Below are 12,705 nucleotides of genomic sequence, written 5' to 3'. Positions count from 1 at the left end.
ATGGCCACGGTTACATGGACACTCATGTATTCATTCAGAATGAATTCATTCCGAATGAACTCATTCTGAATAGAAGAATCTGATCCACTCACCTGTTTACATGGGACCTGAATAAAAGTATTCCTCGTTTACATGACCAAAGCATTCATTCAGAATATAACTTTTGACATGCGCAAAGTGGTTCCCGCCTGGGCATGGGAGGAGGCAATAGCCCCCTTGTGCCTCCGCGGCGGAGGTCTATCGGTCGTAGGCAGGCCGGTGTCGGAACAGATAGTGCAGGCCGAGCGTATCGTGTACTCACACCTGTCAGCAACGCATCGACTCCTGGCCAGGCAGCGTTGTATGCAGTGCGAGCCTGTGTTCCTTTGTCATCGCCGTTTTAATGCAAAAGTAGCAGATCTACAAGTTCAGACCAGGTTCTTTTTTTGTATTGGTACCAGACACGGTAAAACGTAGGCTAGCCTATAGTATTTGTCACATTTCTCATGTAGGTACCGTACGATGATGTCATCGCGCATTCGCACATGGTCATTATAATAATAAATAATAATACTTAAACACCGGACCGCTCATGGTCATTATAATAAATAGAGCGAGAGAGAGAGAGAGAGAGAGAGAGAGAGAGAGAGAGAGAGAGAGAGCAACACTACAGTCTATGAAACAAGGCACGCTCATTTATGGCAAAAGTAGCCTACAAAAGTATTGGCATCAAAATATACTTAAGTAGAAAGTATAAGCTACTCATTATGCCGAGTGTCACGTTTTCTTGTATTATTATGAAAAAGCTTGTGATGAAAAGCCTCTTTCTGCGCCGAGTAGCGCGCGGTGCGCACACGGGGTCTGTCCATAGAGGTATAATATTACGGGTCTGTCGCCCTAAAACACAATCGCCCTGGGTCAAAATCCAGCCGTCACCGAGCAGCCGTGGATGGCCCGCTCAAAAGGTGCGTGGGGCCGGGTGTTTTGGGACCACCGTTCTGGCTGCCCATGTAATGAATTGATGAAGTAAAACTCATCTGTTTTCGCTGCAGTTGCGCCCTAATAATGTTGTTTTCATTTATTTTTGTTCACGTATGCTATTAAAATAATGCAGCTATTGCAGTATTGGGCCTTAACATGCGATTAAAAATGTATATGTATTTGGCCCCTCATATATAAAATAAATGAAAATAATAAAATAAAATCTGATTTAAAATTGAAACTTGCACGCTGATCAATGCGTTTCTGCGTTTACGTGTGGACAGGGATTTAAAAAAAAATAATCTTTGTCATGTGGCCAGGGATTCTTTTTAAAAACTGAGGACTAAAATACCTGTTTAGAAAAAGATCCCAGCAATCCTCGGAGCGTCCGTTCTCCTGGACAAGTCTGGGCTTAACCATTATAGGCTTATTAAATGACGCTATTAGAATCATTAATTTTATCCCGCAGGAGCGAGTGCTTCTCAGCACCAACCGTGGCCGAATTAGAGATTTGATAGGTCATTTTTGGACAATTCTGACAGCCCTACTAAGCACAGACATGCGCAAAGGAATGCATGTATTCCAAACAGACAGGAGCGTTTGGAATAAAGTGTTTACATGGTCAATTCCGATTGATTTAACCCGATTCAAACGGTCTATACCACCCCTCCTATTCCGAATGAAAATTCATTCGGGTCAGACTGGAATGGAATATTCTATTCCAATTGGGGTGTTTACATGAGCAAATCTATTCGGAATGAATTCATCCATTCATTCATTCCGAATAGAAGTGTATTCATTCCGAATACAACTGTCCATGTAACCGTGGCCAATGTGTTTCCTATGTGTCCCTTGTTTGACACTAGATTAATTCAAGGTGATAGAAAGGAACTATTTGTTTTTGTAAGTCAGTCAGGTAGTTATACAATGGGATGGATTTCTTTCAGTTGTTACTCTAAATGGAGAGCACCACAGTCGATAAACGACACTAACAATTTCGTTCTGCTTCAGCTGCCGTAATTGAAAAGCAACTGATGCAGAACTATGGATGGCTTTTTTTTTCCTCTGTTATTTCATTTTATAGTTTGAGGCATAGAGTTGGTTATTATTAGTTCAAATGCCAGCTTCCCAATCATGTAAGTTACGGTACCATGGCAGTTCCACTTGCCAATACCAGTATGTGTGTGCGCGAGATGATGAATAGGAGTGCTTCTAAAAACAAGCCAACAAAAATCATAGCACTAGCTGATTTATTCTAGTTATTGGTGCCGTAGCCGTATCTGTGCTCAGCAAGATGCCTGATTATTTCTGTGAGCTGTATAAGGGAACTAGTGTACAGTTCCTAGTATTAGTTACAGAAGCAATATGTCATAAACTGTCAACATCACTGACACATACTAGCAGAGCAACTACAAACAGTAGTTTATATTCAGAGAGGTTTCAGTTCCAATTTCAGAAACGGTACAGTAGTATAGGGATGAAAAGTCCATTGTACTGTAGAGATGTTCCGACACAGAGCTAATGATATCTCTGCCTCTAGTGCATACAGTATATCACATTTTATATTTCATAATCTATGGAAGGAAGGAGAGTGATGGAGCAGATATTTGAGGAGCTTCTCAACAGAGGATTATTGTTAATCTATTCTTCTGTTCAATGGCTCTTGTCCTCAAGGCTGGGGCTCTGCCAGTTAAGGATGCTCAGAATCCAAAGCTTTCTTTCTGCCTTTGAAGTGGCCGTATAGCTTAGGGGAATATCAGTTAGATTTAAATTCACATAGCGATCTTACATTTGCACATCTGTCTTCAAGAGCAGGAGAACCAAGACACAGTGTGTTGATTTTTGTGCTGTAGAAAAAGGGCTCGCTGAAATTAATTCCCTTTCAAATCTCTTTGGAAATTGTTACCAAAATTGCACATGATCAGCTCTGAGCCCGAGCTTTCTGAGATGTTTTTTTTGCCATGCACATTAGCATAAGACACACTGTTGCTGATCTTTGAACCTTTATGGAAATAACTCTAGGTAAACAACACCATTCAAAGCTATATTTCTCACCTATACAGTTGGGCTGGGTGTGTAGACTTGAGTTCAGGACAGAAGCCAGACATCATGTCCTGCCTATTAGCTACACACTGCCAGGCTCATCTATCTTTATTGGTCATCCATTAGCCGGCATTAGAGGGAGACACGGGATAATAGCAGTAATGATGTTGATGATGGGATTAGACTGCCGGGACACACACGTCATCATCACAGCGTTGTGTCTGGAATCATAAAGGCTGCCCACAGACAGACAGATGGATGGATGGATAGATCTAACTAAACAAGTGAGTCCACGCTCCTGATGTGTGTCTGTGTGGTTGTATATCCCATTAAGACCTGAGGCCGCTTCTAAAAATGTTCTAAATCCTAACAGTTTTTCGGAAAAAAAATACAAAAAAATAATTTTCACGATTTTTCAAAAATAGCAGATCTACAAGCGCATGAGCTCTTCTTTTTTGATTAGTTCTTGCAAATGTCAAGAATGTTAAATAGATTTGTGTTTGTTTGTTTAGGTTTGTTGTTTACCTGGTACCCTAGCTTTTTTTTAGGCACTACATTATTCTCTTTGCATTCTACTAGCGCTAATGGTTCACGCTTACTCTCCTTACTCTGATGTTGCACTTGTAAGTCACTGGATAAGAGATAAATCTGCTAAATGCCTACATTTTACATTGTAATGTTGAAAATACTATACTGAAGAAAGTAAACGCCAACCTATGATAAGTGTATAATGCACATATAATGTGATCAGGTGTTAATTTTACTCAGATTTAAAAAAAAAAACTGTTTTAGACGACATTTGTAGAAGTGCACAAATCTTCACGATTTAAAAAAAATAGCAGATCTACAAGCTCATAGCGCGGCACCGAGTGCCGCGCTATGAGCTTGTAGATCTGCTATTTTTGAATAGCCAAAGAAATCTAAAGTGACACAGATGCGTTCCAGGTCTTAATGGGATATATGAGAGAGAGAGAGAGAGAGAGAGAGAGAGAGAGAGTGAACATGGGGAGGGCTTTCAGATTAGGTGAAAAATGTCTGCAGTGCTTGGGGGTTGCATTAACCTTAGTGCAGGCACAGACAGGCAGCCAATCAAAATGCAGCACCTGTGCCAATCTTCGGGGATGGACAGACGCTGGCACAGGTGTCCTTGTGATGATGGTTGGCAGGGGTTGGCGCCAGCCAGAGGGATGGCGTATATACATGACAAACCCCCGGCAGCATTCTGCCAGGCATAAGAGAGGCCAGCAGCAGCAGGGACAGAAGGATCATTAAGGCAAACTTGATGGAAAGATGCTCCAAGATGTCCACGGTAAAAATGTGTCCAAAATGGAGGATTGGCAGAAGCGTGAGCATCCTACAGAGGCAGCGAACCACCGCGATCAATCAGGACAATATGAATACCTTTCTATTTTGGTTAGGACACAACTCCTATTTAGACTCTTAATAAGTTCCCTGCGAATAGCTAATCAACCGTGGAAAAAGGCAGTCGCCAATTTAACAGCTGATAGCCCGTGAAATGAACAGCAGTCTCCTATAAGCACAATTACTAAAGCCGCTGGGCCTGAAGAAAGACCTTTTGAACTGAGAGAGGAATGGACAGAGAGAGAGACAGAGAGAGAGAGACACACACACACACACACACACACACACACACACACAAACGGACAGACAGAGGTGCAGACAGAGCACACACACGCGGAGGCAATGTGTATCGTGAGTAAATCCTTCATTAAGTATTTAGAACGGTATCATTGCAGGCCCTAGCTGCCACACCATGCAGCATATTCTCAATGATCCACCCAGGAGACATTGATCATCCTCTCATACGGCGGCGTAATGGACCGCCACAGAACAATACTGATCAGATTTCTGCTACCAGTCAATTCACTTCATTAGGGCCACTCAACCTCCTGCTGTGAACCTGTATCGATCTGAGCCATGGGTCACAGGGCTGTTGTTGTTCTCCACTAACTAGAGAGAGGATTCACAAGACTGACTGTACAAGTGAACAAACAGCAACGCATGTATGGAAGGGTGAAGCAAGCAGTGGTGTCAAGTAAACTAAGTGCATTTACTCAAGTACTGTAGTACTTAAGTACAATTTTGAGGTACGTTTACTTTACTGGAGTATTTCCAATTGTCTATACTTCTACTTCTACTCCACTACATCTCAGAGGCAAATATTGTTGTACTTTTACTCCACTACAATTATTTGAAAACTTTAGTTACTAGTTACTTTGCAGATATCAATTATTACATTATAAAACATACATTAAGCCCTATTTTATACCTAGGCTATTTGAAAATAGCAGATCTACAAGCTCACAACGCGTCGCATCGCGACGCGTTGTGAGCTTGTAGATCGGCTATTTTCAAACATTTTAGTACTTTTACTTTTGGTACTTTAGGTACATTTGCATACCAATACTTTTGTACTTTTACCGAAGTCAATTTTGAATTCCGGACTTTTACTTGTAACAGAGCACTTCTACATTGCAGTATTGATACTTTTACTTAAGTAAAACATTTGAGTACTTTCTCCACCACTGGAAGCAAGCATTTCATCTTTTCACACACATACTGTAACAACAGCAGCATTTCTGAGCAATCTGCGTGCCACCAGCACAGACAGGCAGACAGACAGGTGTCCGTCTCGTCTGTCCCCCCTGTCTGTCTGCCAGGGCATCAAATGTCAGACACGACACAGGAAAGTATATCAAGGCTGTCCCCAGGTTTGTCTGTCTGTTACTATAATATATTTTCTCTATTTTTTCTCTCCCCTCTAATCTCCACTTATCTCAGAGGCAGTGGAGCAGCAGCAGCAGCAACAGCACATGGCTGGTGGGCAGTCTGTGGTCTGTGGGAATACAGCTTATGTTAAAGCCACATTTATAGTCTGTGGTACGACGGCGCTGCTCGCCGACAATAACTGTTTTGTCTAAGATAACAACATGTTGCATCGTCGTGCGATGGAGGAATAAATTAACCCGTTAAAACCGGGAAAGAATCTGTGTCATTTTATATATATATATATATATATATATATATATATATATATATATATATATATATATATATATATATATATATATATATATATATATCAACATAAGTTTTTCAGAAAACTCTTAGGATTTAGAACAGTGGTTCTAAAAAATAGCAGATATATAAGCTCACAGCGAGTCACACTGTGCCGCGCTAGCATCTGTGAGCTTGTACATCTGCTATTTTTGAAAAATCTTTTTTTTTTTTTACACAAATCTTCTATTCTGGGGGTCCCTGGCACAAAACATTTTCAGATGGGGGGGGGGGGGGTCCGCAGCAAAATACATATCATGTTGGAGGTCCTTGGAGGCACAAAAAAGTTTGAGAACCGCTGATTTAGAAGGCATTTTCGGCCTCGGGTCTTAACGGGTTAAACATAATGGTGTCCCCCCAACACCCCCCCCCCCCCCAGCCTGTCCCTCCAGGGCGGCTGTCAGATGGAGACGGAGGTAGCCAGAGAGAGAGAGAGAGAGAGAGAGAGAGAGAGAGAGAGAGACAGAGAGAGAGAGAGAGACCCTCAGTTGTATGGCTGTCAGCAGGGAGCCGCTGGGATTGGACTGGTGACCATGAGCAGCTCGGCATGCAGCGAGGCCAGGCCAGGCTCACAGGTGCACGGCGTCTGACAGATAATGGCAGATAAAACCTCTTCCAAAAAAAAAAAAGCGCTTGCCACCACTCTCAGCCAGGGGTACGAGGGACCAATGGTGGTGGTGGTGATGGTGGTGGTGGTGGGTCAGTGGAGGGGTCGAGTGGCAATGGGCTTTGAGGAGCAGTAGCTTTTTACTTCACCACCCGCGTGCCTAGATCCACACACACACGCACACACTCACGCACGCACGCACGCACTCACACACACGCGATTGCACAGTCAAACGAATATGTGCACATGCAACCACACTATCAGTCATCCCATTAAGACCGGGAACGCATCTGTGTCATTTTTAGATTTGAGCTGTAACCATTATTTTATACTTTGGGCTATTCAAAAATAGCAGATCTACAAGCTCATAGCGCGGCACCGAGTGCCGCGCTATGAGCTTGTAGATCTGCTATTTTTGAATAGCCAAAGTATACAATGTGAGCATTTGTGCAAATCTTTGAACATCATTTTTTTAAGTGACTAAAAACTGTCAAATGTCTCAACATATGTCTTAATTTTTCTGAATAACTATTGTAGCTATATCAGTGGTTCTCAAACATTTTCCATGTCAAGGACCCCCAAAATGATATGTATTTGGTCTCAAAATACGTTGTTCCAGGGACCCCGAGAAGCAAAGATTTGAGTTAAAAATGTTCGCTTTAAAAATATATCTATATATTCAAAGATTTGCACAAATGTTCACGATTTTTCAAAAATAGCAGATCTATAAGCTCATAGCGCGGCACTCGCGCTATGAGCTTATATATCTGCTATTTTTGAATAGCCAAAGTATAAAATAATGGTTAAAGTGGTTACCGGTTCTAATAGGTTATAAGGACAGACAAGGTCGCTGAACTCAAATCTGTCTGCAGAAAATTGTCTGCGGCTTGCTGTAAACTTGGAGTCTGAGATTGATTTTAAGCTTAATACATGAAGCGGGTGCTTCTGTGACTGAAAAAGAATAAAGAGAAGAAATAACATCAAAACCCAGCAGCGGTATTAAGTTTGCTTTACCTTTACGTCAAGCCGTCTTATTAATCTTGTTATAATTTCTGTTGAAAGAGCAGTAAGTCCCCAAAGTACAATGAAATTAATTTGTTTATGCCACAGCACTTTCCCCCCTCTATCCTCGCTCTATTTCATGTTTTTATTCATGTCCAAATCAGCTTTTCATCTTAGCAAGCAAATTTAAACAGAAAGCCAATGACGACTGTACAGAATATAAACACGTCGGTCCATTGAACTAAAATAATGCTGACTGAAAGTTCTTTGAGTCTCAGATAAAAAAAAAGTATACAGAATTCATAAGGTGTTAATTTTTGGACATAACTTTGCATCTCTGCGTGACAAACTTGACCTCTATAAATGTCTCTCAACCTGAACAACAATATGTCTCACCTCATTTCTCATGGAAAGGGCAAGAGAATGGCCAAAACAAAGTAAAGAGAGCATTTTGATGTCATTTTCCTCAGGATACTTGCTTTGCTTCGTTGTCCGCCGAAAACACCTGATCTACAAGCTTGTCTATGTTCGGGTTGTCACGATGAGCATGTGGATCCGGTAGAGGGTTCCTGCCCTACCGAAGACCACAGTTTCAGCACCACACTCCTAACACCATGTTAGTTAGCCCATTAAGACCAGGAACGCATCTGTGTCATTTTACATTTTTTAGCTATATAACCATTATTTTATACTTTGTGCTATTAGCAGATATACAAGCTCATAGCGCTACGAGCTTGTAGATCTGTTAATTTTGAAAAATTGTGAAAATTGGAACAAATCTTTGAATTTTTTCTTAAGATATTTTTTGGGGCTTTTTCTGCATTTATTGATAGGAAGGTACTGTAGAATGACAGGAAATGGGGGGAGAGATGGGGGTGACACGCAGCAAAGGTCTTCAGGATCGGGAGTCGAACCCGCGACACACCGTCAAGCTGGATTATCAGCCTGCGTGGTATGCGCCTGGACCACTGACCCAGCGGGCACCCCCAAATCTGTGAATATATATTTTTTAAAGACGACATTTGTCAAATATTTTGTTCCAGGGACCTCCAGAACGCCACATGCGCGCACACGCGCACACACATACACGCACACACACACGCACACACATACGCGCACACGCACACCAAAGAAGAACTCGATCCACCATCCATAACACAAGAGACAGAGTGGCATCAACCTCTATTATCCAGTCCCTATACTGCCGACACAAAGGGCTTCCTGGAAACAAAAATCCAATCAGTCCTCTCTGGGAGGATTTGCTCCACAGTCAGTGCTCAGCAACACTGGTGGCTCCACTAGGTGACAAAGAAATAATCTCAGAGCCACCACAACCTGTTCACAGCCTGTCTACACACCTCCGCCACGTCTCCCACCCTTAGAAATAACCCATTCAATCCGGGGGACGCATCAGTGTGTCATTTTAAGATTTCTTTGATCTATTCAAAAAATAGCAGATCTACAAGCTCATAGTGCCGCGCTACGAGGTTGTAGATCTGCTATTTTTTTTTTTTATTGTGAAAATGTGTGCAAATATTTGAATATATATATTTTTAAAGCGAACATTAGTAACTGAAGTCTTTGCTTCTGGGGGTCCCTGGAATAAAACATTTTGAGATGGTGGTCCATGGCCAAATACATATCTAAAAATCCCAACTTTTCCATGTCAAGGACCCCAAAAATGATATGTATTTGACCGCGGACCCCCCCATCTCAAAATATGTTGTTCCAGGGACCCCCCAGAAGCACAGATCGGAATCTTAAAACAAATTTCCACGATAAAAAATAAATAAATAGCAGATCTACAAGCTCATAGCGCGGCACTCGGTGCCGCGCTATGAGCTTGTAGATCTGCTATTTTTGAATAGCCACAGAAATCTTAAAATGACAGAGATGCGTTCCCCGGATTGAATGGGATAAGACAGGCCAACAGAGGCCACGCTTCCCAAGGCGTCATTTACTGTCCACAGTAGTTTAGTGTGTCTTCTTCCTTTTTCGACTTATTTTTCTACTTCTCTTCCTTCTTCTTCCTCACCCACACGCATACAACAACCGCCAACAAAATGGTCGATTTTGTGTACAGGCTGTGAAATTGTGGTACTTTGAGGAGCAGTGGAATGTTTACTTGAAGCATTACTAATGAAAGCCTGAGAGAGAATAAAAGAACCCTCGGGGATACTGGCGAGGGACGAGTTTATGAAAATAATGATTTTAATCCAGTAAGACCGGGAAAGAATCTGTGTCATTTTAAGATTTCTTTAAGGCTATTCAAAAATAGAAGATCTACAAGCTCATAGCGCGGCACCGAGTGCCGTGCTATGAGCTTGTAGATCTGCTATTTTTGAAAAATCGTGAAAATGTGTACAAATCTTTGAATATATATACTTTTTGGGGGGGGGGGTCAGTGGACAAAATACAAAACATTTTGGGGGTCCTCTACGTTTTGTTCCAGGGACCTCCCCAGAAGCAAATATTTGACTTGCACACATTTTCCACAAAAAAAAATATAGCACTCTGTGCGGTGCTATGAGCTTGTACATCTGCTATTTTCGAATAGCCAAAGAAATCTAAAAATGACACAGATTCTCTCCCGCTCTTAATGGGTTAATACACATTTTAAAAGCACTTTCGCTATTGTAACCGCCATCATCATACCCTGGCACCCATATCAATCTGCTGCTCCTCTCTCTCTCTCTCTTGCATGCCTTCGTTTCTTTGTCTGGTGAATTATCACACTAATTCCCCCATTCATTAGTATGCGGCTGCTTATTTAGCCACGCTGCAGAGAAGCCTTCAAGAAAATCAACTGGAAAATAGTCAATATGAGGTGGCCAGCATGGCCCTCTCTCTCTCTCTCGCCTCTCATCCCTCCTCCCCAGCTCCACTCATCAGCCCCTTCATTGTTTGCTTTGTGTATTTACCACATCAAACCGATAGCATAGTCCGACCATAATGAATCGGAGGGGAGATAAAGTATGCAAATTCACTGAGAAAGGGTATAATTAGGGCAATAATAAGACGTGCTGTTTTTACAGCTGCTTGTTTGCACAAAGGATTGCTGGTATTTTATGAATAAAGCCCTCCGTCTCTTCTCTCTAACGCTCTCCCTCGACTTCTCTCATTCACTCAGCACGGCACCTAGTTCGTTGCTGTGCTTCACTAATATAAAACCTATATAGGCTTTACAGCAAGTATCCTACCAGCCAATGGACTGTGCATTGTCCATTTTGTGGTGCTATAGGGCTGACTCTGAGTCTGGTTCTTTCTGCTGGGACAGTCTGAACACTGGGCCTGGGCCAGTACAGGCAAGATATTCCACTCCTGACCGGCAGTAGTACGGGAGTTGCACGGAATCTCTGTCTCCTAGCCCGTTGGTTCTCAAAGTGGGGTCCGGGGACCGCCAGGGGTCCTTGGGAGAGTTCAAGGGGGTCCCCAGCTAAATGATAGATAGTTAGGAACCAAATTGACACTTATGGGTCTGTAACTCAGAGAGTGTACAAATGGAACCAAATGGACCCTAACGGGTCCATTTGGTTCCATTTGTACACTCTCAGAGTTACATTAACATAGATTTTACAATAAATTGGGGTCCCAGAAAAAGAAATGCCATTAAATGGGGATCCTTGAAATAAAAATGGTTGAAAATCACTGCTAGAGCCGTAAAAAATCTTCTCTTATGGGGGTCCTTGGCATATCTTTTCAAATGGGGGTCCGCGGGCTAATAAGTGTCAATTTGGGGGTCCTTGACTTGAAAAGGTTTGAGAACCACTGTCCTAGCCCACTAGTCTGCTCCCCTTCACCATCCTACACAGGGGTGAAAGAGGCTTGAAGTTCTTGCCGGAACTATACCACAACCTCCATCTCCTCATATTTTTTGTATCACAGAATAATGTCGTAATGTCTTCAATATCAATATCAAAAATCTAACTCAACAGTTACTTGTATAACAAAATGAAATCAAATGGTACCACAAGATTGTTAATCTTAACACAAAACTTCAATATCAAACTACTTTTGTTTGAAATTAAATTAAATGGAAATCACAAGTAGTAATGAAGTATTCAACATAAATTAAGAACATAAGGCAAAATGTCTCTTGCAATGTGCACATTAAAATGGAAGATGTTCTGAAGATTAAAGCAATCCTGATCCTACAGCACAAGAGAAAAGTGAACAATAAAACGGCAATAAAAGCATAGTTAAGGCCCTTTGTGAACAGAAGCTTTTATTAGTATTGCATGGGGCTTATTGTTGCCAGCAACTATTTCCCATTCAACATCTCTCAAAAGCCCTGCTCTATGGTACTAGCACCAGGCGTTCTTTTATTTTGGGGCGAGAGTAACATTAATTAGGTCATAACTAACTGACCTCACAACCTGAGCGGCACAAACAGTCAGGCTTCTTTATGTAATTGAAAGATAGGGGGTTGAGGAGAGAGGAGAATACATAAGACTATGAGTGACTAAAAGGAAGAAAGGAAAAGGAGTATTTTCTGGACGCTGCGAGGGAGGGAAATTAGCTTTTACTGCAATCACCCAGCAGAAGGCTGCTCAGACGTCTCTGATGAGCACACCAGGGAGCTGTTAGGCGTTAAGTGTCTTGCTCGGGGTCACTTTGACACTTCGACTGGACGAGCCAAGGGTCGAACTGGTGACCTTCTGATTCCCAGAAGGCCTCTTATCTCTATCTCTCTATCCACTCAGCTACAGACGCTACCACTCAGCTACAGAAGACTGTGATGGTGTAATGTATGTGAGAGACCAACCTGTTAACAAAACCCTGAACATAGAGGATGTTTTGGTTTTAGTTTTTTTTACCTGGGGCCTATTTTAGATGATTTGGACCTGAAATGAAGGGTGGGTCTAAAAACTATTGGAATTGATCCATTCGTTCGTTTCTATTGCCAAATTCAGGCCAATATTGTTCTGTCTGAAAGCATTATTCCAGTGGTCCCCGAGGGCAGTGGTGGAAAAAGCACTTGCATTTTTTACTTAAGTGAAAGTATCAATACTGCA

The 12,705-nt window shown here is 42.0% G+C and overlaps 1 protein-coding gene across 1 annotated transcript in view; it reads right to left on the bottom strand.

The window, feature by feature from the left end:
- Window positions 1-12,705, bottom strand: part of agbl4 (AGBL carboxypeptidase 4) — a gene marked incomplete at both ends in the record, with an annotated part of 599,805 nt that overhangs the window by 116,944 nt on the left and 470,156 nt on the right. The window lies entirely within an intron of this gene.

Source organism: Gymnoscopelus microlampas (genome assembly GCF_963454915.1).
Source record: "Gymnoscopelus microlampas genome assembly, chromosome: 9".
NCBI classification, from domain to species: Eukaryota; Metazoa; Chordata; class Actinopteri; order Myctophiformes; family Myctophidae; genus Gymnoscopelus; species Gymnoscopelus microlampas.
This window is presented reverse-complemented; position numbering and strand designations above follow the sequence as displayed.